Below are 26982 nucleotides of genomic sequence, written 5' to 3' on the forward strand. Positions count from 1 at the left end.
TCCTCCAGATCGCTGACACACAACGCGGGTTACGTTCCTGAAATAGACCGCGGTTAGTTGGACCAAGGCCTTATGGGAAACTGAGGGTTCGGGGAACTGCGGTAGGTATTAACACTCGTACAAGAAAGAATACGTCAGCTGTTCCTACGATGAACACGTAAACACATAACACAGCGTTTAATCCTTCGAGTCCGAAGCTCATATAAATAATATTTAAGAATTCAGTCCGTACCGCGAAGAAAACACAACACTTCACCGTTACGTAGATCTACCGGTTAACGCTGTTTAAAAAAAAATCGTTTATTGTGACAATCACACAAAACCGTAAATCCAAAATTCAGTCACTGAATGTTGAAGCAGGTGGTACATATAGTTACCACCGGGCTTTTTAAATGGTTAAAATCCCACACTAAAGACGACGAAACCGCTGACACAGCTGTCAGTTAGTAGCGACCGCTGGTTGTCGCTACAGCACACACGAACAGCAAATTACTCGCGTGATGTCATTCAATTCCCTCCGGCCTGCAATAACCGCGCGAGGCCAGCTTCCAGGAACAGTCTCATCTCCTGCAGGCTCCATATTCTCACGTCGGACGCCGCTCTCTCGTATGTAATCTGAATGACGACGACACGTCCCGGTTGCTACAGGTCTGGCGATCTAGTGGTAATATGAGTATGATCGCCTTGTCGAACTTGTTCCATCGTATAAGCGCTTCCAAGCAAAGCCACGACGTTTCGGAATATGGTTATACTTCCGCCTTCAGGTGGAAGACAAACCCCAATTCTGTTGTCCCAAGTAAACATGACCTTGGCACGCACCTGAAGGTAGCCTGATCAAAGAACTCAGCCTTGACAAGCAGAGCAGCAGCGACTGAACAACCCCAGTTTATTCCCAGACCGGTCGACGTTTCGTCACTCCGCCGTGCTACGTGGTCAACCCACAGTTCTATCCCAGTATTCCGCACCGACCCCGAGGACGGTGGCCATGAGCTAGAAGTGTTATCAGCTCACGTGACGCGAACCGCTTATCGGCCCAATGTTGCGCACTGGTAACCAAGCAACGCGCTTCTTACGTCTTAGCAGTGCCGTAAACAAGTTGAAGACACGCTTATGCAAGACAGTAAAGTTACATAAATTACGCGAAGTAGGCAAAATTCTGCTCGGATTATTTGATTATGGTTCGGTTCGAAACCCTACAACCAAGCCACCTGCATTTAGAGCTCCGAACTATTCCACGTGTCGCGATGACGTAAGCCGTTGTTCTGCGACACGAACTAACCTAAGCGATCACTCGAACTATTTACAACGCAGATAACACACAAAAGGTAAGCATTTCTCATTTTTAACGCGTCGGGCTCATAAATAAGAGCCATAAACACATTAAAATTTTGCTCACAACGCGAAAAACAATTTCTTGCTGTGCGTTCCACGAAGTTCCACATAAAAATTCACTTTCTCCCATCTAAAGGCCCGACAGACCATTCTACGCCTTATAAATGGTCTCTCGCCCAGAGGGAAGAACGCGGGCTGACGATGAGATGTTTGACCGGAGGGTGAACACGTGGCAGAGAAGTCACACTTTGTATTCTTCGCCAAATATTACAGGGGAATCAAATCAGGGTGGAACAAATACCTAAAACTATAATTTTAATCCGAATAAACACCATCAGAGGCACTCATGAGTACGTGGCAGGATAATATTAAAAGAGCAGGATGTGAGGGGGTGGGCCCAATTCATCTGACTCAGGGCAGAGAGAAATGGCGGACGGTTTTGAACACGTCATTAAATCTTGGGGGTTCCTTGACAAATTGGAAATTTAGTATCAGAGCCAATATTAGGTTCTGAAGAAGGATTCTGCTGAACAGACTTCGACATGGAAATATTCAGACAACTGAAGTCCCAATCTGTGCCGGATCACCGTGAACTACTGCAGGAAAAAGCATTCGTTCGCACACAATGAACAGAGTCCACTTCTGGCGGACCCACGCATTTGAACAGGAAGCTCTGGTTGTTTACACGGAAGAATTTTGTGTCCACATAGTTTCCCGAAGCCTCCACAATGATCTCTATTCATAGGCCACCCGTTCATCTGTCACTATATTTGGGTTACACGCTGAGCAAATACTGATACCAAAAATTCGTGTACGAAATGTCAATAATCGTGATCTCAAGTCTGCGAGAAACATCGTCAAAAGAATCGCTGAATTATTTTGTGATGTTCACTGTCTCATGCGCACTAAGGTAAGCCTTTAAAGCTCAGTGGTAAATTAATGTACCACCTGCTTTAACAATAAGTAATCCAGCATTTTGTATTAGCGTAAATAATACCAACATCTCATCAGCTGGTAAAACAGACATCAGAAAACCCACGAACCAACTGAATATTAGTGAAATGGAGTCGCCCACTTTGGAAAATAGGATGTAAATTTAATTCGCACTCAAAAGGAAACCGCAAAATCTTCTGAGGGGGCAGTTCCCATCTCGACCACCGTACTTAAGCTTTGCGTTCGGCAGCAGAGGAAGTCGGCCATCAGCACCTAATTGGCACTCAGAGGAACACTGCCCACTACAAAGGACATGGAACATGTGGGCGGCGGGCAGACAAGCGGTCAGCATTCAATTTGTTGTAAGTGGAGGAAATCAATTCGCTAATGAAACGTTCGGTTCAGTGCACCATAGGTCATCAACAGCCTCTTGCCTGATGCCCACACAAGTCCTTTCAGAGCCTGCGATTTCTCCACCGACTTCTTACCACGTCATTTCCTTCATTATCAGTTCACAGTTACCGATTGGACATCAGCTCGCCAATCAGATTCATCACACCCCCACCCGACAGCTACAGCCTGGTTTTCATGGCTCCCTAAAATTCCCAACAAAGCACATTCGTCCTGAAGATGGCAGCTAAAATCCTTGCCGAAGAACTGCGTGGTAGGAAACATTCCCCGGATTTAACGTGGTCTTAATTTCTTGAAATTACAGCTTCCTCCCGTTGTCCCCCAAATATTTACCGCACCTCACACTTCGAATTTTTTATTGCGGTCAGGCGCCACGCTGCACGAGGACGCCGTTGTCTGTGGCACTGCCAAGAAAAGGCTCTTTACACGCCTGGCGTGTTCCCGTCATTACTGGTAAAGTCGCTTATAAACACAGAAACGTGTTCTTGGAACTTCCTGTGCTGTGTAAATTCCTGACACAGCCTCGCGCGCTGGTGGTACAGGGCGGCGTATCCTCGACATGCTTGCTGCCTTTTATAGAGTTCCTTACCGGTTATTTGAAGGAGTTATTACTTCGCGACGTGTATTTTGTAGGTGTGTCTCCGTCCATGCATCTGGTACGTACGAGACGCACCGCAGAGGCGTCTAGTAACGACTCCATACGTGGGGCCAGCACCGGCAAAGCTAATGTCACAACAAAACGATTTCAAGTATAAATTTGTCGACTTTTTCTGTGGTTTATACAACAACGCTGTAAGCAGTCCAGACCACACAGCTCTGGAAAGGATGTGGAGGGAAACGTTCCTGGACTAATTTGAGGCTCTAACACGGCATTGGCGAGCAGGGACTGAGGAAAAACGAGCCAATGCTCCCATGAAACGTTACAAATTCCATTGCAAGTCCATTAATCCGAGCAGGGGAAAAAACACTTATTCGAACAGTCTCCGCATGCAGTGAAGCGAAACGGTTGGTTCTGCCTCTTCAAGACCCTTCCGCCTTCATCTTCATAGGAGAGGCTTACGACGAAACGACCATTACAGCTTACGTGGGCGAAATGTCACGACAAAAACGCGCTGATTCAGACGCAGTTGTTATTTGCCTTGGATTATCGGCGATCGGAGTCAGCGTCTCTTAATACACACAGAATCCTTCTGAAATGTGAGGAGACATCTCGCAAAACAGGTGAAGTCTTAAGCGCGACGTACCGCAAATGGATTATGACGACTTCGCCATGGTAACAGAACGTAGGCTCGTTTCAATTCCCCCGAGTACCGGAGTTGAAGCTGCCAGTCACTTCATCAAAATAAAATTGAAAGATAATCTCAGTCACAGAACAAGTACACATTACTTAATGTTTATGAGACGCGTTAGTGGCTGAAGAAAGCCAGGCACTGAGGATCTGTTTATACACAAAGAAATAAGACACACACGCGTTCATTTAGCGACAATTAACGCTTCCTCTGAATAAGTGATTGATGAAACAACTACATACTGTGGATCTACAGTGAATATCATGAACAGGATATTGTAAATGGCATTTGTTAAAACATAATTGATGATGAACGCAAAGTTTTTATTTTTATTTGTAGTGTTCTCTCTGGCGACAGGTCCATATGAACAGGATCCTTCCATCCTTTTCTCGGACTGGGACCTGTTCATATACGTTCTTGGCAGATGATCCAGAAGTGGTTTGCCATTGCCTTCTTCTGTGTGTGAATGGAATAATTGTTGGGATGCCACGGAGGAAAACTCCGTGTTGCCTAGACCACGGCCTTGCCCAATACAAGTTATAAATTCGGGCACCGCCGGGAATCGAACCCGAGACCCCAGGATTACAAGGCCAGCGTTCTAACCGCTAGACCACCGAGGCAGGTTGAACGTAAAGGAATACAAATAAATTATCCAGTATAACGAATACGATCCCTGACGATGGCAGTTTAATAGTCGCAACATGCCATAATACGCACTAAAGCAGCCCAAACTCATCGCCCTGATGATGGAAGCAGCAAGCACCTCCGAAAAGTCGGTGAAAGCCCACCAGACTACACGGATGTCTGCCATTCGTCAACTGGACAACTTCAAGTCGTCGCCACTTGCAACAGGCGGCATCTGGTGTGCCATTTCATCGTGTCAGCGCTTGTCTCAAGAACATGGGAAGGGATCAGGACTCACCGAAGTTCACTGCTCAACAGAAACACTTGATCCATTTGCATCCATTAGCAGAAGAGGATTCAGATTAAACCTCGCATCCCACTTGTTCTCACGGAAGATAATTCCACCCACAGTAGGACGTATCAGAGCACCTCGAGATCGCATCCCGCCTGAGGAACGGATCGCGCGCTCATCCGCCACGTTTCCTGTACAGATGACGACTTTCGATGGGCCGATCCCCTATCAAAGGAATCATATCAAACGATTGTGGAATTGTTTAGCAGTCGATTTTGGGACGGGCTCGATCAGAAGGCAGAAATTCAAAATCAACAAAATTACTTAATGGCAGACATTTCGATATCGAAGGATTTAATAAACCAGACGTGCAATACGAATAGAAAACCAATGTCTCTTCAACCATCATCACAGGAAACTACTTCGAAACTTCCGTCCATATCTACCAGACACCAAATTCGCCGCCTTGAGAACCTGAAATATCTCTGGTTCAGTAGGGTTTGGGGTTTTCACGGCGGTGAGTCGGAAGACGACTGTCTTCTGGGGTGTAGCCGTTACTCATCCACCTGGTGATGGAGGCAGCAAGGACCTCTGAAAAGTCGGTGAACGCCCACCAGACTACCCGGCCGCTTTGCCCCTTCCTCGCGAAAGGGCCGCCGGCGCGGACGCGGAGGATAAGGAGATTCTTTTGTCCCTGCCACGGCGTAATTTGCGTAAGAGTCCCACATTCATGACGTCATAGAATAACCCCGGCAGCGGAAGTCCTGGCACGCACTGCGTGTGCTCTACTTTGTTCGTCCATTCCGTGGCCGAAGACGTTTATTCAAAATCTCCCTCCCGCGCCCCTCAAACGCGTGGGCTGACGGCGAGAGATTGGCAAGAATGTGGCGTCAGTGCTGACAGCTGAACACCGAGCAGACTGGACGGTGGTTTGGGACCACACAACCTCCGATGTGTTACACTTTGCAGTCAAATACCACCAGAGAACTGACAGTCGGACACACAAGAGGCTTCACATCGCTCGAACTTACGACGTCAAAGTCAGGCGCCTTCCGTTGCCCTGGACACATCGATCGATTTTATTTCCGTTATCTTGCCGGGAAAAGCCATAACTGATGACGATAATTGTGATTTTCATTACGTGACTCATCTGTTATCATCGATAAACTAATTGTCCGGCGACAGTAAGAAACTTCCGGATTCCAAAAGATTACATAACGGGGAATCACAGTCTCGCAGCTAGCCGGGGAAAGGTGAGTTTTTATGAACACAGCTGGAAAAAAAGTATCCTTAGCCGAACGAATCCGGCCCACACCCTCATCTGAAAGATGCATTTCAATATTATCCTTCATCTATGCCAAAGTATCACAGTCTCTTCCATTTAGGTTTTTTAACTAAAACTCTGCGTCCTATTACGAACAGATAACTACGCTTTCTGCACCGGGAGAAGTGAAAATTAAGACTTGGCGAATTTTCCTGGTGATCACATAAAAGCAATTAATTACTAATGATCTGAAAGAAAAAATATAAATCCCACCCGTCAGGGTGTGACATCGGACGTTCTACCTTGGAAAGACACGCAGCTTTAAATAAAAACACAAGCAAATGCCCAGTCATAAATATTATCCTGTAACGGCAAGACACAATTGCCTACGGACAGATTCAAAAACACCGATTTCTGTCCAGCAAAAGTCAGTTACGTGGGCTGGGCGCATAAGAGACGAAGCTCGGGAGGTCCAGAATAGTATAATTCGTCTGTCCGACTCCGCCCCGTTTTACGTCCTTCCTCATGGCCATTTGACTTTTTACGGTCCGGTTCAAAATAAATGGTCGATTCCAAACATCTTCATTAACTATTCGGATTCTGCTCTTGACTTCGAGCCAATTTTAACCTAATTTAAAACAACATTATTCCCTCTAAAAAATTTACCACATGCTAATTTTTAAAACTAACATTTTCTTTAGCGTAACGTGAAAACCGGGGTGAGAAACTTTTCTTTAGAATCGTTAACATCTGTAAAGAGCACGTGATATCATCGCGTTTGTAACAAAACTTGAGACGCAGACCCGAAAAAATTCTCAAGGAATTTTTGAAGTACGCTGAACCCGAGTGAGGCCAATGTCTCCGTGCCCTGTAATCGTGAGAAAGATACCAGACCCGCGAGTGAGTGTTCTGTGTGGGTGTGGAACTTGGTCTTTCGCGTTAACGGAGGAACACACGTTCACTGTATTTGGGGACTGCGTGCTTAGGAGAATCCCCAATCTTCCCTTGACGTGACAAACAAACAAGACACAAAATTATAGCTCTCTACATTGCAATCTTCACAATTTCAAATTTCAGTCCGAAAGACAAGGATTCCGAACTACACGGCGGAACGATACAAAACAACGGAGTCCGTAAAGTGACTAGCTCTGCGCTTGTGTCTTCTTCACAGGGTTCACGTCGGCTCCGAAGCCTACGCAGGGGGGCACCTCCCCAGAAGGAAATCGGACGGAGCGCGAAGTTCACTTAACTCCATCCTGTAACGATGTTAAGAATCAATGGAGCTCCATCTCCACTCCCTCTCCGTCCTGACTACAAGGACAGCTTTAATAATGCATTCAATATCGAACAAAGTTTGGGTGTGGAAAGGCGACCCGATACGTAGACAGAGACACTGTCGCTGTGGAAACACGTTTCGTGATCAATACTGTCAAACGCTTCTATTCACATGAGAAAACTCTGATCTTTGTACAATGAGTAACAATCACTTTAATATGCGTTAACAATCACTTGCAACACTAACTGGAAAGGCACACATGCGGTGTCACCAGGTAATATCAGACGAAGAGGCTGGCTGACACATTCTCACAAAGATTTATTCTCCGCGGTGTAAGATGCTCGCGGGTAATCACATAAAACATGAAACAATTTGCTGAAACTTCGTGCCAACTTCACGTGGTACTCAGTTCTGATAAACGCCCCACTACATACGACCTCCATGTTCCGCTGCCAGCGTGTTTACTCGTACGGGGTGTGATAGCGAAATTGCCTAACCGCCACGGCGCAGTCATTATCTCCTCATATCAGACAGAACGCGAGGTATTTATGTAAGAATCAGGTTCCGATGTCGAACGGAATCACGGTAAAATGAACATATTAAAATAGTTGTATTGCCGTACGGAATCGTACGCTGATACCAAGGTTTCGGGGCAACAGACTGCCTCCATCTTCACTACCAAGGGAACCCAACAAAACTGAGACATCTCACATTAAGCGTTGGATTAACTTTCCAAACAAACAGTCGAGAAAATTATTTAGATTTATACAGATTACTCTATGGAGTACAGACCCCACCCGCCAATATCAAGGTCACAGTCGCTGGACTGGTGAACGCATTCGTCCTCGCCCGTTTTCTGAATGAAGTCACAGACGCGCTGCCGGCGAGTTAACCCGCCCGCCTCAACGACCACCGCACTTCAGACCAGAAGCTGTCGTCTCTTCACGACGACATTTACTACGTGAATGGCCGAAAAGTTCGCCCACGCTCACCGACAGAGTCTGATCTCGGAACGCACCGTCGGTTGAAGACAACGGCGCTTTGAGCTGAGGCGTCGGTCCGTTCCTGGACGCTGTAACACAGCGACGCTATAAAGACGCCGTTCGATGTTCCCTATTATATTTGTTTGTTCTTACTGCCAACCGGGAATGAGGTAGAGACAGAGATTCCCCGTCTTCTGTACAGATTCATGCAGTTATATTTATCCTGCAGGATGTGTTCACCGGGTGTTCCAAAAATGTGTACTCAAATAGTGACAACCAGAGGAAACCAGTGTATTTAAAAAAATACATGCAAAACGAACTTGGTTACTTCGTCACCTTTCTCCCACCAACACAAGAATTTGTTTCTTTAATAATAATTAGTTCTAGATATTAATGGCGACATGTTTCGACATTCTTGTCATTTTCGGGTCATACGTCTATTGTTAAATAGAGAATGTCAAAAACTACATAATATTTAAAGAAAATAAAACAAACTGCTGTAGACTGTACTAATAAATAATACAGTTTAGAAAATGCTGAAGGAATGCTGTATTATAAGATTCACAATATGTACTCCTTACCAAGAATCACGAATATGACCAAATCAAAGAGAATGGGATGGGAATGGTAAAGCTTACAAAATTTAATTCGAGCATCCTGCGGGTAAGATACCTCTCGGGAGACCGAAACGTATATGGGAGGATAATATTAAAATAGATCAGAAAGAACTAAGATCACAGGATGTGCGCATGATTCAACTGGAATGGGACCGTGTCCAGTGGCGACTCTTCAGAACATTATAATAAACCTTCGAGTTGCCCCGAGTGATTAAGATTTTTTTTTTAGAAGTTCGAATATACAAAAAAAAAAAAGAGCTGCTCTTCAGAAGCTAACTTCAGTTAATTCTTGCGTTATTATTTTCAAACCTTTGTAGATGGTACAAAAGTGTACAATCTGCTGAAAACTCCTAGGCTAACACTTGTCAAAGAAAACTAGAAATGTCAATGCAAAACTCTTCAAAAGGAAACAGTAAAGAACACCATAGCACTGCCCCTAGAACTTACTGAAGAATCGAAGAGTTATCCTCAGTGTTGCCAACCAAAACACATAAAATGGCAATAACAACAAACACGTGGTCTATAACTTGGGTATATTTTGCATGGAACACCCTGCAGTGAAAACATCTTGAACTATAAATTAATGAGAGTAAAAGAACAGCGTCTGTTTGTTGGAAAGACGATTTTATAGTTCGCTCGAGGCTGCTTATAATCTGTCGTCCGTCCCGTATGCCACATCCCGACTCCATAACACGTTACATAACGCACACCACCTGATATTTCGGGACCCCCAAAGATCAACACTGAACATATCCCAAAAGATTCTCTGCGTAATTGTAAGACAGCGGAACCGCCACTGGTCTGTGAACTCTGGCGACCGTCTGGGTACGAGAATAATTCTCCCGCTTTCTACAGCCTCGTCCTGGTACTAAATGCGGGTAGACGAACACCCTCCACTGCCGATTGCCAAAATTCGTCACTTCGCTTCTGAGGTCACTCAGCCCGCAACCATTCTGTGAACACGCACACACTGCAGGGTGTCCCAAAAAGATATACACACACAAGGTTTATCTTCTGTGCATATTCTTTTTGTGACACCCTGTGTATGCACTGTTTCATTTGTAGGTCTACAAGGTCTTTGGAAATTATCTCAAACTGTTTTTGGTTACTTTCAAACGACAATAATGCTCAGTGAATTAATAACATATAGTAACTTCGTAAATTGCCCGTCGAGAGGGACGGGGGAATTTAAAGCAGAAAACACACAATCGTGATATCATCCCACGAGGCCCAAAATGCCTCAACACCATTACCACATCAACGGTCATAGTAACGTATAAATACTACATCAAAGACCCAAGTCTTTCCGAAACCCTGGTATCATCCCTACGACGCCAGAGTGATTTCGTCTGCACGTACACTTGGATTTCCTGACAGCTGTGGACCAAATCTCGCACGCGGAGGGTTCTTTGTCATTCTGTAGTTTCCTGTACAGCGTGGACCCGGGGGGGGGGGGGGCACAGACTACACCGCCACGTGTCCGTGGGATCCTTTGCAAACAGTCCACAGCCTGTCACAAAATGTGTGTGTGTATTGAAACACGATAAAGGGCAAACAAATGCCACGCGTCAGAACTCCGCATTGCCATCTTCCTATTTTGGAACATTTGGACTAACTGGGCCATAGGCCAAACGCTTCGTCAGATTCCTTGAAATTGTACGTAGACTTGACTCAGCTCGAATAGTAAACGGGACGCGGTTCAAACGCGTACATTTATAAATGTCTGCTGTTCTAGAAATGAGTCCCGCTGAGCTAGTCCTACAGAAAACTTAACGCATCTCGCAGAAGCCACATCGATATTTGAAATGGTTATGGGTTGTGTTTTCTTTGAGGTACGGACTGGAATCTTAAATACTATTTACGCGAGCTTCAGGCTTCAAATAATTAACTACGTTCTCTTATCGTGGACTTAGACGAAAATGGATGTCATCTGATAAATGGATGGGACATAATTGGCCATTAATGGTCGTGTGATTGGAACAATGAGAGAATACTAATGAAAAAGCTGTGATGTATCTATTTCTGGAGACTTTAATGCATTTTGCAGGGTAGCTGAAATGCGGTGCACCGCTCCTCCACGCGGGGGCACAAAGGGTCTTTGTTCTGTGAAGTTCGTACACAAGGTGACTTTCTGTTCTGGTCCTATTTGTAGCTGCGCCCTGAGGAAGGACGGAAAAAGAAACAAAATGTGTGACTTCGGATTTATAACAACCTGGAAGACAGCCATCTTCAGACTCACAGCCCAAATAGACACACAGTTCCATGCATTCGTAGCGTCGACAATAAACAGAGGCAAGTGGTCAGTTTCGAGTTCCAGCGGATTTATCTCTGATACCCGCTTATCTGGGGACCGGGTTGTCCCATGAGGAGCTGAAGAAAAATTTCGCTGCCGGGGATCGAAACCAGTTAGCCCAGCCTGTAACCTAGTCACCGTAATGATTGGCGTTTTTTAGGCTCGTCTTGTACATATGTTACTGGCATTTTAAACAGACTCGCAAGTCCTATCAATGCGTATGGGCGATTTCAAGAGAATGTACATTCCAGTTTGTAAGCGTTGCATAACAACACAGCTATTGTCACCAGGAACCTGACGGCTGTCCATGAATGAGTATGAACTTATAGGCAATCTGCCAAACATGCTGTAAACAGGTGTGTCCATTTCTCCACGAACACGAACACTTCCTGCCTCGGTTCTATACGAACAGACGAGCTGAACTGCTATAAACCGCAATTATTTCCTTAAACAGCGTTAACGAGCTGATCTTTGGAGTGGTGAACTGTTGTGTTTTCTTCGCGGTACGGACTGAATTCTTAAATATCATTTAGAAGAGCTACGTGCTTCAAAGGGCTAATCGAAAAATCACAGGGACACCAACAAACATCGATATAAGATGACAGCCATGAACCCAACTTTCTAGATACTCTGGTCACCCGTAACAATAATCAGAGTCCAGCTAAGTGCCGGGTCAGAGGTCAAGAGGGCCTAGCACTCGATAGGGGAACAGAAGCACAACGGAGAAAGGGCGTGCACCTCAGCGCCATTTAGCTGAGACTGAACCCCGCGGTCCTGCATCACGTGAAGTGGAGGTAAAACTCCACGCATCTATCGAAGGTCGAGGTCGATTAGTTGGCAACCCTGCTTCGTGCGTATTCGCGATGTTCCGGATTCGACCCGGAGAACGGCTATCCTGACTGAAGTGGTTTTCCTTGGTCCTCCGGGCAAATCAAAGCAAATCAATCTTAAATACATACCAACGAATCTGTAACCCAGGCATGAGATGGAGGTGAGTGATCAGTTTGGCGCTCCGGCTACTTTACCCCCGGGGAGAGGTATCCCGGCACGGCGTCATTTAATAGTCAAACATGACTACAACGTAGACAGCCAGAGAGTTGAATGTGTCGGGACCGGCCACTAAGACTGGAACTGCACCTTTTCCATCACTGGGCGACCTTGACAGGGCGCTGAACATCAGCCACAACAAAAACTTGCTCTGAAAGGACGCTGACGGTCGCTCAGAGTTTCATGCCTTTCAAACAACCCAGAGGTTCATTACTCTGTCCACAAGAGCCCGCCACCGGTCCCTACCCTGAGCCAGATGAATCCAACCCGAGCCCTCACACCAAATTTCTTAACGGTCTTCCGTCTATGTCTAGGTCTCCCAGGTGCCCTGTTCCATTCACTTTTCCCGACCACAATTCATCTCTCACATGCGTGCTACATGTCCTGTGTACCTTGTTCATCGGCTCAATGCGCAACGCAGGATCTCCGTCGCCAGCCGGCGCAAAAACTGTGCACAACGCGGGTCCAGAGACCATAAAACCGAACGGCACATCTCCGTAATTAGTGAACGAATTTCGATTAAATTTTGTATCAGCGGTCTCGACTACCAAAAATTGACGGTCGAACTTAATTTTGGTTCGTATCGAACAAAAATAACACGTATTATACATGAAGCTCAAAAGGAAAAGTGTCTTCTCAAAAACAAGGATAGATCTCGCAAGATTCCCTTTGTAGTGTCACACGTGTACGCAGAGTACTCCGCGTTCTCACGCTTTAAAGGCGTAGTCTGTTCGCGACAAACGTTTCTGTTTTCCTACGAAACTTGATGTCTGCCGTATAAATGAACCAGTTTCATGAACAGATACGGAGAGGCCTGCACCAGTTATGATGAGCCAACTTACGTCAGATCCTTTAGTACATTGTTATTCGTCTCTCCGATTCCGCACTGGTTGCTAGGCGACCATAAAACGGTTTTGCTAGATCGATCTACGTTTACAGATGTTTCTTCGCTTGGCTACGACGCACAGAATTGGTTAACGGGAGTAAGTTCACATAACATTCTCACACTTTAACAAATTCACTGTCTGAAAAGACAAAGTTCGAGGCAGTTTCCCTGCTAAAAATAAGAATTCTTCCGGAAGCAAACGGAACAAGTTACGTGTCACAGAAACGCGTGATTTGACAGTCACTTTCACTTCTCTGTGGTGCACCCGGTTTCAGAACAGAAGCTGGCGTAGCCATTTGGGTCCGGCTCGACACAAATGCAGGGGCGTCGCCCCCTGCGTGCTCTGTACACACAACAGAACGGGGGTTAACTGTGAGTTTGATAATGTAAGCGTACGAAAAGAAAAAATGTCCTACCTCAAAACTGGAGGCGGAAACCGGCCGGATCAGGAAGGCGGACGAAACAAACGCCGTATGAAGACGATCTACGGCCTCCGGTGATCTTCGGGCATTCTTCTTGTCATCTGAAACAACAACACAAAGGAATAAAGTTCTGCCTCCCTTAAAAGCTTTGGACACTCCGCGTAAACCAACAGAATTTACATAAACGCTTTTTAATAATAAACTTGAAAATAAGGAATTTGGGCACTGGACTTAGTCAACTTTAAAAAAATCGTAAATAAAAATGTGATTCTATGGAAATTTTCCAGTCACGCCGCGGACATAACTCCGTGCCTCAAACGACATCCAGACGAAAACGCACCCGAGCGGATAAGCGCAGATTAAAAAATCTTTTGTACGTCGCATCCAGTCGTGGAACGATTAATAAAATAACCAGGAAGAACAAAGCGAGAGCTGGAGGGACGAGATGTCGCTTCTACAATGTAAACCCGCCAACGCATAACGGAACCCAAAAGTTGCTTGCGAAATGACAACCTTTCAACACGTGCGTTGAACCCAGTGAAGACGCCAAATGCTCGTATTACAGGGCGCAAACAAGGAGATTCACGCGAAATCCATAAACACACTTAAAACTGTCAGAGCGGGTGGCTTTTGAAGGTCTTACAACGCCACCGATGACGAAAAGACAACTCGAAATATCCTTTTCCTGTCATTGGTTCCGATTCTTAGCCAGCTGAATCCAGTTCACAGCCACAAATTCTGCTTCATTGCGATCCATAGTCCTTAATTCGATAATCTAAATAATGTTCAGAGAACAGTCAAAATTACTGAAAACCAATCATGAGAATTCATCTTACACAACAACACCCAACCTCGCCCAGTGCTAACGCCCTCTGTGCTCTGCGATTAGCAATGACAAGCGCGAACAACGATAATTTTATTCCAGTTTTGCCCTAATGACTGCTGTCATGTACTGCACTCCCCACGCAGTAGTTTGCAGCGTCTGAGAACACCGGAATGATGATCGAAGATAACTGACAAATTCGACCCGAGATGCCGTTATGAAACGCTTTTCGTGTCGTAGCGGCCCGCATTCCTGTTCGGTTTATTAATACGTGCCACCTTATTTAGCAATCAGTAACTCTTCGTGCTACGATTTGCCTCTCAGAGACGGTGCAGTTGGCTGACAATGGAGTTTACACGTGTAAGAGGCGGTGAATGCTTTCAACATTGATGGCGGAAAAGGGATTTGATTTCCATAATTTCTTGGTGCAACAGAGAGGACAAGATAAGCGAAGTCTTGATCCTCGCGATGAATGTAAAAGTGATACACGCGACTAGAAATCACATGAGGAGGATCGAATGTGTGGGTTTTCGAATCGTGAGGTCATTAAACACTTCAGAAGTCAGAAAACGGCACTGAATAATGCATCGCGTGTCGGAAGCATCGTAGAGCATAAATTGAAACCTAAACCCCTTTCTTGTTGTAACTGTCGTGATGTTGTGCAATTGTCACTACTGGCCGCATCCTCCAACATCTGAGGCCACTGGCATCTTAACACCTCAGAGCCCGGTGGTAACTATATGTACCACGTGTTTTAACGATCAATAACACTGAATTTCGTACGATTCTCGATGTAAACTGCGATTATTTCCTTGAACAGAGTTAACCAGTTGATCCATGTAATGGTGAAGTGTTTTCTTCGCGGTACGGGCACAAAAGCATTAATTCAAGAAAAACGCCTTGAAAAATCATATTTTTAACAACACCACTCAGCGAGTTTCGGATGTGGAAAGTCGGAAAATCAACTCGGTTACCCAAACTGCATAAATAAAATCCAGACGCTGAGAACTATGACATGGTATTTGGACACCCCTTGTTCGTCGAAAGGCCGCGATAACGAGAACAGGAGAGAAACGTGCTCCTCGACAGGTCTACCAACTTCCCGGCAGCGTAGGAGCGTGCCCGGAGGTGAACCCCGATCCCAGCCTTCTGTGTCAAGAATCCAGACAAACAGAGAATCACAAAATAAATGAGATGGGCGGAACGTACAGACGGAGCACGAGCCTCGTCCAGACCAGCTCTGGGGCACTTCCAGCCTAATTACTAAACAATACCAAGGTCAAAGCAGCCGAAGCGTGTAGCTAACCAATAATCTGATTGATCAGTCCCCCCCCACCAATACCTGCTTCCCCTCGCGATTACAGTGCGTTAACACGCCCGGCTGCATCTCCTCAGAGTTTAACACAGACAAAAGAGCTTCAGGATGTGAGATGATGCGTTGAGTAATGACGATTCGGAAATGCCTGCTGCCTACATGATCAGAGTAGAAAAAAATAAAGCTGTCCCATGACACGTCATATAGGCGCATAAGGGGGGAGGTGGTACCAGCTTCCACTCATTGCTAACCTCGGCACTAGAGCCGGTCTGGACTGGACGCAGAGACTAGGCGAAAAATCCTTTGCCCCTGTCGAGGATCGAATCCCGGTCGTCCAGTCCGTCGACTCGCATATGATCAGGGTGCTCCATGTTAGTTAAATGTACGATATTTAATCATCACCTAATTGTGGTCCCTTAAGATATAAGTATGATTCCAAAATAATATTAAAAATGGCAGGAGACCAATTTTCATCCTAAGCTGCAAGATCAGCCACATTCTGATCACGTTCGCGAAATTGTGTATTTATAGCCGGAGTGAAAGTGATCATCGGCCATTTTGAGCAATCACGTGCAGCAAAAGACAGGAACACAGCCTCCGCACGCAGCCGATGAAGCGGTTTGACTGTCTGATGCACGGTCCGATTTTTATAATTTATGGTTGAAAAGAATTCTAGTCACGTTTAAAGGAAAAAGTAGTCTACTGTAAGCTGTAACTATTTACAAACGACATATTGAAGCCCATCACGAAGTCAAGACGCGAACCTGACAATACCAAAAAGAGTCATCGAGAAATACGTAACCGTCTAAAAGCCTAGCATGCAGGCGCACGTAAATTACAGGCCGTAAAAGGAATTTATCGACAAAGTATTGAGACAGATTCTAGTTTTCATACGCTCGATACCGTTCTTGGGAATTACAATTTCTCAACACTCAGAAATACTTTCAGTCCTTTCAGGAAGAAGTATGTCGATCAAGATCGCCGTCTTCTGGCATAAAGGACCTCATAATCAGGCAGCACCGACGTTTCAGAGAACGTTTCGTCACGGCAGTAAGCTTTTCTGAAACGCGTCCATATCTACCAGACTATGGGGCGAAGGAATAGTTAACATATTGGGTGAGACGTGTATGAAGTTCGAGGGCGAAGCACCGCATGGAACCAGGAGGCGTATACGTGCTATTAAAGTGCACGCGAGCACTGTCATACGAGTAGAAATTATTACGAAGAGACAGAGATAAAGCTCTGCGCATTCCAGAGAATGATCAGCTCCGGCCGTCTTATCCCCCAGAGCAGTCAAGGCGGTAAAACCCAAGATCTGAAGGATACTATCCCAATTTAACAGGAAAAAAATCTTCATCAGCGATAAAAAGCATCAGATAAATCGATCCACGTGACTCCTCATAACTCCAGGAACCGCAGAGTTCCACAGAGAACGCTTTGGATCGGTGGTCCATTAGAAGGGTCCAGAATAAAGGCTTCTGTCTTGCAAAGTTACGTTTCAACCCGCGGATACCCAAACAAACTTAGAAGGCTCTCGTCGTCATCCGAGGACAGTGGTGCGTCTCATATTTCCAGTCTCCGGTACATCTTCAACGTTATCAGCTTCCCCCCCCCCCCACGGTAACCAAAACAGACGAATGCTATATCCACGAAACTTATCGATCGAGCGAAATAATAGCGCTCCTGTTCACGGGTCTTTGATCACCGCCATTTCCGTCTCTGTTAATCAAAATCCGACAGCTCATAAGAATGACAGGCGACGTGTGTGAATTTCAAAGCAGACATCCGCCCCGTTATCTCACTGAAACATCACGCCATACATTTTCAACAGGGGGTCAGCAAAGGGGGCGTACACTGCAAGAATATACGAAAACTATGCTGTGTGTGTCACTTTAACACTAAACTCGTAGGGAACTGCCCGGTAAAACCAAACGCAAAAGGACTTGGTGACATTTCAGGTTCTCACACCGGAGGGTGTGAAGATGGCGTTTTCCACGATGCTTCACCTAATTCCTAATGTCCGTCAAGTTTAACTGCACTAATCCGCCGTTTCTGAGACGCGGAAGTCCTGACAGTGACGACTCTGGTATCAAGAAATGCACACGAGCCCTCGTGGTACCTACGGTGGGGTCTGGCGGAGTCTGGTTTTGTGTTCGCACGCTTGGCAGGAATTTAGTGATTTCAATGATGCTGCAAATTCTTTTCCTGTTCAACGTACAAAAACGTCCATTCCCGTCAACTGTGGTGGGGCTTAATAATAATCCTTGTAGTCGGTCATGACCTTGTCTGCGCATGCGAACCACGAGGCTGTGAAACGCAGAGAAACCTTTCCTCAAGCCATAAGCCGAGCCCCTGCGCTCGTCTGCTCATTATTTCGTGATTCACCGTCGAAAATAGCACAGCGGATGGTGAAGACCGGAGTCTAGTTTAACTGTGATCTCGGATTAACAAATGTCATTAAATTTGGGTCTTCTGGGTTGCGATGTCTTATAGTCTTCGAGGCTGTTACCAATGTTTCGGAGAAAAACTCGCATAAAGTGTCAACATTTTCGGGCAAGAACAGCAATCCCGAGAAATCGGCGCTCAGCCATCGCACACTTTAAGTCACTTTTGTACGATGCATCTCCAATGACGTCAGGGACAGCTGCTGAGACGACAGACTGGGTCACCCACAGTGTCGAGAGGCCAAACATTGTAACATCGGGAGTCACAAGAAAAACATTTCAAATACTGCCAAAACTACAAACATCTGTCCTCGTACAGCTGGATGAAGACGCCGCTTGTAACTCGCAGCGGAACATCAAAATATAAATCCCACGCGGTTTGTCAGTCAGTTTAAAAGCTCTGTTCACACGGAAATACTGACAACGTAGAACATCAGTGTTAACAAGAAGGATGAGGTGGGCTGGGCATGTAGAACTCACGGGCAGGTAAAAAAATTGGTTTTAGCCGGAAAACTGGAGGGTAGACAAAAACACAACGCCCAAGCATAAATTTTATCTTAAAACCTGAGTGTGAATACGTGGACTGGATTAAACTGGCTTGGGATACAGGACAGTGGCGGAGCTTGGTGTGAGCAAATTTTAAACCTTTCACTGTTTGGGTAATGTTGGTGACAGCAAACTTTCTCACTTTCTCTGCTGTTACTATGAAGTCTGGAACACAAACATTCCTGGGATAAGATGTCGGCTACATCGTCAGATCAATGACGAGATGCACATACGACATGTAACCTGTGCCAAGTTCTGCAAATGGCACAGCAAGGTTAACTGGCGACTGTGCCGTGAGGACTAGCAAACTCCGCTGCCGGATGATGTGATCGCGAACAGGGGGAAAGACCGGGCCGTTCCACCAGCAAAATCGCCAAATATCCTCGCTGTTTTGAAAGCACTGCCGCTTCAGAGTATGTCTGAACTGGTACGTTTAAAACAGGCTTTTGAGAGAGAGAGAGCGTATAACGGGTAACATGTTGCATGCTGCTGTATGTTCCTACATAACACAACGTGCATCTGGCATAATACCGCGCCTTTTTGCACATGCCGAGTTAATAAACAATAATTCCTGTAGAGATAAGAATTACGAGTCGAAAACAATGCAGGCACTTGCAGAAAAGAAAAATACCAAGTCATTACATGAGGGATCTAAGCAACGTTTCCATGGGTACGTGCCCACGTGAACGTAAGTCAGAGCGGAGGAAATGTACAGCAAAGTCGAAGAGACATTTCGTGAGAGTTGGTTAAAAAGCCGTCAGCCCGTTTTGTTAACAAGCACACTCAACTACTTTCGATTAAATTTGGTAATGCGAGGTAAAGAATTGAGTCTGGACGGCGGTGGCTGGTGAAATGATTAGCAAGGGGAACTCCGAAGAAGCCCCAGACTTCGCCTGTCATAAATCATCATTCACCATCTTCATCTCCGACGGACACTCGGCTGGTCTCGGGAGTAAATGCAATATGGCTGCTGTCTGGGTTCTAGCGCTGTTTCAGAAATCCTTGCTGCCTCCATCATCAGGGCAATGCATGTAGAGCCATATTTTAATCGTGCGTTTGCCTGCCCTTAGCAACTTCAGCAGACCAAGATTACGTGACCGGTCCAGAGCGTACCAGCCGACATTTTTCCGATCCAGCGTCTGGTTGCAAGAAGCCTTCTAGGGTGTCAACGTCTGAATTGCTGATACAGTTCTTGTTCACGAGAAATGTTATGTGACCCGGGCGTGGGCGAAAAAACGTTCAACCAATGACCCAATAAAAACTCCACATACCAGCGAGCCACGTCATGAAAACCAACGAAAGCAAGAGATCACGAAATGCAATCTTGCAGAATAAGGGATCACGTGGTAGGTTGCACCTCGGCGTTAAACTATTTTGTGAAAGTCTGTATTTAAGAGACGAAAGGAAACACGATTCTTTGGCGTACTTTATTGATACAAATGTGATTTGCATTGAAATCACATAAAAAAAGCGCAATAACCCGCAGAAGTGCCCTAACGAACCAGGAAAATATTATCAAAATCGGTTCGGAGCCTCCGCCCACTCCTTCAACGCTCCGTAATGGCAAAATAAACAACAGGATCTCGCTCGCTGTTGAAAATCCGCCTAAGCACCAAGCAACGTCATGACACGAAGTTACGTAATGAACTCGACAGAAAAGCGAGGAACACAGCCAAGCCGTGAGTCCTACGAGCGTCAGCAGGCGCTGTCTGCGTCATATCAACTACCAACAACACTTCCGTAGCAAACAAGTAATTCGCTTGCTAATAGCAACAAAGGAATGGAAAAACATTGACTCTCCCGTTACATCAAAACCATCGATGGTATTTGCAATACGAGAGTTGGGGGAGTAACGCAAATCCCTCGCTGGAACAGCATTTGCTCTACTAGTAATTAGAGACGGTTCTTACGATTCGAAAAGAAATGAACTGTGAATAAAAGTCGCGGGGAAAAACCGCATTCTGAGAGCCGACAACGTTCATTCTTTCTTCACGATACTCGCTTGTCAGTATCAAATGCTCTGAATCGCCATGACAACCAACAATAATCGTCCTACGCCCACTTTACGCCGACTGAGGTAAAAACCCTTCCCAAACTGGATTGGGCGTGGTGGTCCAGCATCAGCTTCTGGCTTAATCCTTCACGATTTATGAGAGCAGGCAAACCGCGTTCGTCACTCCAATGCACCACGAAGTGGGCTACGGGTGAGTGGAGGTCAAGCTCCACACATTCTTTACTACAAAGAACACAGAAACTAATGGTCACCTGCACTACCCTCTGGAGGAGGAAATGTTAACCCAAAACCATGCGCCCAGTCCACAACCTAGATACTCGCGCAACATGATGTTGAACACAAACGGGATGGAGGCGGTATGTCCCTCCAAGACACGTCCAAAATCCAGGACACCAACATCGTTTTCCACAGAGACGTGAAGTTAACGTTCGGCAAGTGCGAACGGTTTCCTCTCAACGTCGAATTAACACAAATGTGAAGATAATTAAGAGCTGCCATCCCTAGGCAAGCGAGAGAAATGGATCCACACTCCATTACCGCGTAATATAAAATAGAAAACATGACGCATGTCCCTTCTTCTGACGATAATTTCCTATTTGCGTTTTCCACCCGGCATGAAACTGAATTAATGTTTGCAGGGCTCGTCAAGGTCGTTCGTTGCGTTGCCCCTACATCAGTACCACCCGCAAAACATTCCAAAATGCGGCGATGTTTAACAGCGTCAACTAACAACAAACAGAACGAGCGAAAATGTGAAATGAATATGGCGACAACAAAAATCTTAGACAAGGAAACGCGAAGACACAAAAGAATATTTTTAAAATGCCCTGTCTTCCGGGTCGCAGAAGCTTGCCGACGTTTCAGAGGTCCTTGCTGCCCTTATGATGGAGACGGCAAGTTCCTCTAAAACGTTGGTAAGCTTCTGCGACCCACCGCAGTGAAAACGTTTAATTTAAATCTTTGTACATAAAATTTACTACACATTCAAAGAAAATGTGCAACTGGTTATGAAACACGTAAGACGTTTCAGTTCGATGTCTGATTGAGTCAACACCAACTGAGAGTCCTTCTTTATCCTTGAGGCATCACTTACGCTGCAAGCTCCTCCCTCAACAAGGGACAATGACATGTTTCAATAGCTCAGTGACGAGATGCACGTCGGGAATTATAATTCTACGTGGGGAAAACCAACAAACGCTTAAATTACCAATGAGCACGAAGACCCGGTAACCAAATTCAGAGTTGTCTGTATCCGAAATCACTCCTGAAGCAAATTAATTAAAATTTATTTACAAATTATAACGTAAATTTTGCTCAAAGAAGTTAGAGAATTTTGATTCATTGCAGCATGCCTGAAAGTGCCAGATGTTTGAACAATTTATGGCAGAGGCTGTACTAGCGGCGCGTTATGTCGCAGGGGCGAAGGGTCTAGAAGCCAAAGGCATGGGGGGCTGGGGTTAGTTAGGCAATCCCATCTTCCACACCTACCTTAGTGCACTCGTTCAGATCGTAAAAGGGACACCCCCCCCCACACCCCACAAGTACCATTTTAACAAAGATCCCTTCTTCTTCATAAAAGACTATGAAGCCCTTGGTACAGTCTGTACAAGCAACGACACCATCGCACACATTTAGTACCAATGCAACATTACAGAGGGTGCACCAGTTACAAGATTGCGAAATTATCCTTTCCAGATCTGTTGGGAAAGTTTTTGAGCATGGCCAGACTTAAGACTTCCTGGTTTTGCTTAAAATCACAGGCGAATGAAACTTATTTCACATGCTGTTGGACGTTCTACATGCCTGAACATTATTTACCTTACCGTACTTAAGTTAAAACAGTTTTGCACTCGACATCTGGCTTCGAGTAAACATTCCCATGGCTGAAAGGGTTTCTTCGTGCGATTCAAGAAACATGAAACGTAATTCTGGGCCCCTTGACAGACAGACAGACAGACTGACAGACAGACAGACAAGGAAATAATATCGGGAAGGCACTTCAACAGAGAGACCACCAAATAAATCCAAAACGTGAAACCCGTTGAAATACACTACTTCATACAAACACATCAATTAACGTGTAAATGTTCGGTATTTCGGAACTTTTGATGCACAAACGAGACACGCACTCACTCTCAAAGGTGGTTAGGGCCCACCACCACTGCTCTCCTAACCTCGGCCGCACTCTCACACCCCAAATCCTTCAAGATCGACTTTAATACCATCCTTCCATCCGCATCTGGATTTCCCAAAAACTCTTACATCTTTTCCAACAAAAATTATGCATGCGCGCTACATTCCCCGCGCATCTCACCCTAATAATATAATGCAGAATAAACGTCATGAAACCAATCGTCAAACAGCTTCTTCGAACCAAGGCCCTTCATCTCCCGGAAGATCCGGTTTCGATTTCAGGACCGGATCGTCATGTCGGCTGGAGCGTCAAACTAACAACCATTAATTTTCATCCAGTGCCCTGGTTCCCTCTACGGCCGAAACACTTTACTGAAAGTTCCTCCACTGGCTGACACGGAACTTCAAAGAGGAGTTGCACTGCAGTCACGTGCTCAGCCATCGCTGTCGTCACCGCCTCGTTTGTTTGCCAATGAGATAAACAAAACTCAAGGGAAACTGCAGCGCTGCTCAGTCCCAATAAACAAAAGTCACGCATGACGCAGTTTCCGTTCCTGGCTTTTGCTCCGCCCACCCCTTCAAACCCCAGCGGTTACTTTTTGTACCAAAATAAGAAACAAACGAAAACCTTTCAAGTCAATAACGTCCATACTCATTTATAAGAATCATTCGTTTGCGACGACTTGTTTCATGACGAATGCCAGCAACTTACATCCTACATAACCGAGTTACTCCTTTACGGCACGGCCCGAAGTCTCTGTTCCCATTTTACGCGTAATAATTGCTTTATGGATCCGCGGTACAAGAGTTTCTCACTTCCGCCGCTGTAACTGCAGAGCACTGCAGGCTTCACGTCGTCCGCTGGTAATCTTATTACCACTGTAAATCATACGCAGAGACGAAGAAAGCAGTTTAGTTCAGTGAAATGGCAGTCGCTGGAAACAAGATTATTTTCCAACTTCCTTTCCGGATTACATCAGAATCAAATCATAACTTAATTTTGGGCCGTGTTCCATGGTCGGAAAACAGTCACGCTCCCTCGACATGTATTATTCGCCATTTTATTCTCATCTGACTTCCTGGATGAAAGGATTATTGTTAATTCGGCAGAACTCAGCAGAGACTGGTCCATTTCCGAGGCCTCGATTAAGTCAACAAAACACATAAAACGTCGGACACGCGTCTATGCTCCTACGCCCGGTTCTTGCCTCGTGATCTCCCTCAGAGAGCGCGGGGGCCGCGGAACGGAAGGGCAGGGGATCGATTCCAGATAGGGACAGGGATGTTACTGTTCGCTACCACGTCCAGATCGCCTCTGCCCTTCGTCGAACAAAAACCGGGGATTTTCCGATGGGCAAAGCTGACGGAGCGTGAAACTGAGCGCTGACCTCCACCTGGTGCCACTTCCCCACAAGTGCTCTCAAGCTTCATTTACCATAAACTGCTTTGCCCTTAGTTCGGCAGGCGAGGGCGACCTGCAAGTGTTCCTCCTGCCTACGAGTTCCGCTGAAAGCAATGAACGGTCGTTAAGGATAGAAAAAACTCGACCCCGCCACAAATACCTGCGCCCGCTTCTCCCCAACAAAAGACCGTGAAAATTGTTCCTGAATGTAAAATAACCTCCTCGCTCAAGATTCGACAGTTCTGCCAAAAATTCCATGGAGCACAGTCCTTTAAACGTTAACAATCGCTCAGCTGATTAAGAAATTCCCCACCTTTCATTGAATTCCAAGGATCACTGCCGTGTTCACAGGAGCCCAGAACCAGTCCACACCCTCACAATATCCATTTTAATATTATCCTTCCAAGTAGAAGACGCATACACAATTTTGGTCGGAGATGAGGATTAGACAATAACAGGCTCACTAGTTCATAACGTGAATATAATTTCCATTCGGTAAATCGAAGGGACGAAGGTTCAAAGAGTGGGCTTGGGGGAACCAAGATGTTCGAGGACTAGGTCCCTGACGATGGCAGTTCCTGGGCAAACGTGAACACTCCCGGTGACAGGACAGGGTAGTATACCTAAACACAAAAACGTTCTCGACGTATGTCCCTGATCGCCCTGATGACGGGGGCATTAAACACCTCCGAAACGTCTGTATTCCTCTACCAGACGACGCGGCGTTGCAGTCCAAAAGAGCGCCATCTTCAAGTTTCGGAAGTCTCAAGAACAATAGATCTTCCGTCTTCCTCAGTCCCTCCAGGCAAATGAGGGGGTAAGACGGCCGGATAGTATACCTGACAGTCACCTTCGTTTTGAGCTGCGGTGTTACCTTTTAATTGAAACTAAACTGCACGTAAATCAACGTAACAAACAGGCAACAGTGGTCTTTGTACGTGGTCACGCACGACAGGATGTGGGAGGCACTCAACAAGTGTCCTCCACTGATTCCAGTTCCATACCTTGGTCCAGGATGGGGGGGGGGGGGGGTTACACAGGCCATCCGACAACCCCTCAATCTAACTTCATGGATGAATCAGATTTCAGAATAGAAACGTAAGTGTTGGCACTAATGTCTGCAGCTCAGACTCAAGGGCACGTAGATTCCTATCCACAACACGAGCGACAGACTTCAACTATTTATTATTTCGTCCATTTGAAAAATAATCTTATTTAGCCTCTGAAGCATAGATTAAACGCTAAGCTGGGCAAAATAACATGGCAAGAGAGTTCAAGGCCAATCACAGAAGCAGGGAGGCTTATGGCAATGGCAACGTCGATACATGAAAGCCAGCCTGTTAAAAGACAATTTAAAGCTTCGATGCTTGTCCAAGTTTGCGCTGGTTCTGGAATTTCAAAGCTTTAAATTACACGCCGCACAGCAAAGCAAGAGAGTTCTCGTTGTCACGTGATCCTTGACAGACGTTCTTACGAAGAAACAAAATTAAACGAAGACGGGAGTCAGACTACACCCCAGAATTCAACAATCTTCAAGAACTCCGCATTTCGCCACCAAGCCCGTGCTGCCTCATTTTCACAGGGATAAGTAGCCGGAGCGTGAAGTTCCACACAATATACAGTCTTCATTCCAACAAATGCCTCGACGGGACAAGAAAAATGATGTTGCCAACTCATTCTCTTTGAAGACCTAACCATTTTCATGCTACGAACGAGGCAAGTCGCCTTGAAACCCACCTCTACTGCTCTTACGTGCTTCAACGTGGTAACATGAACCAAATAAAAAAATCTCAAAAAAGCCAAAACACTCACAAACAAGGATAAAACACCTTGAAATCCCATCTGAACAACAGCCTGTTTCAGCCCAAACACTGTTTCGGCTTCTTTCAAAATCACGTCATTAAACGAGAACAATTTGAACTTTTACACAGCACGCAGGGAGCAAATAGAGAGAATGTAGCCTACTTACGGAACAAGTAGACTTGATAGGTTATGAAGATGCATCCATCTTCTACACACTCTGAAGATCAGCGTTCTCCCATTACTGTGCTGTGCTAACTCGTCCAAGTGGAAGCATTTATCGCCCTGCTTATTAACACGTGTGAAAGCAATCACTTCACAAACACAGCCTCTCCAAGCGTTCTTCTTTCTTTCGCACCAAACACAAAAGAAAAGAACACGTACGTTTCAACTCACAACTTAACTACATCATGACTATGGTTTGTCATTTCCCGTTTTGTTTACTCCAAAAAAAAAATGGACTGCATTACGACGTGAGATAGAGGGCGGGCAGCTTACGAACTCTCGAATCCAATGTGCGCGCAAGTTTCAAGACATTCTAAAACACCCTCACGCAGCGTCTCCTTTCGTTCGACTGGATGTGGCGACTTTTTCCTACGCGATGCAGGGCTTCAGCTGCAGCCTATAGCCATCTGCGCATGCGTACAACGTGTCAAGCTAGACGATTCATTGGTTAAAAACTCCAGCGTGTTTACTACGTGTACTATGCATTCCGAAAACATGCTGGAAAATTTAAAAAAACAAATCTGGTTTTCAAAACAAATATCGAAATGCAAAATACGATATATCGAAACCATATTTGTGTATAAAATTACATCATGAACTCATGTTGACGT

The 26982-nt window shown here is 45.6% G+C and overlaps 1 protein-coding gene across 1 annotated transcript in view; it reads right to left on the reverse strand.

Annotated features, from left to right (window-relative positions):
* The window catches only part of LOC110840184 (pleckstrin homology-like domain family B member 1), a 52740-nt gene extending 26006 nt beyond the window's left edge, over positions 1-26734 (reverse strand). Inside the window, exons 1-2 of the mRNA XM_087352562.1 lie at positions 26316-26734; positions 13664-13770 (exon numbers count right to left, since the gene is read on the reverse strand). The gene's annotated coding sequence lies outside the window, so the exon portion shown is untranslated. The remainder of the gene's footprint in view (positions 1-13663; positions 13771-26315) is intronic.
* Between the last annotated feature and the right edge of the window lie 248 nt (positions 26735-26982).

The sequence above is a fragment of the Zootermopsis nevadensis genome, unplaced genomic scaffold, assembly GCF_977971745.1.
Source record: "Zootermopsis nevadensis isolate Lab colony 2312 unplaced genomic scaffold, Znev_1.0 Znev_ptg000021l, whole genome shotgun sequence".
Classification (NCBI taxonomy): domain Eukaryota; kingdom Metazoa; phylum Arthropoda; class Insecta; order Blattodea; family Termopsidae; genus Zootermopsis; species Zootermopsis nevadensis.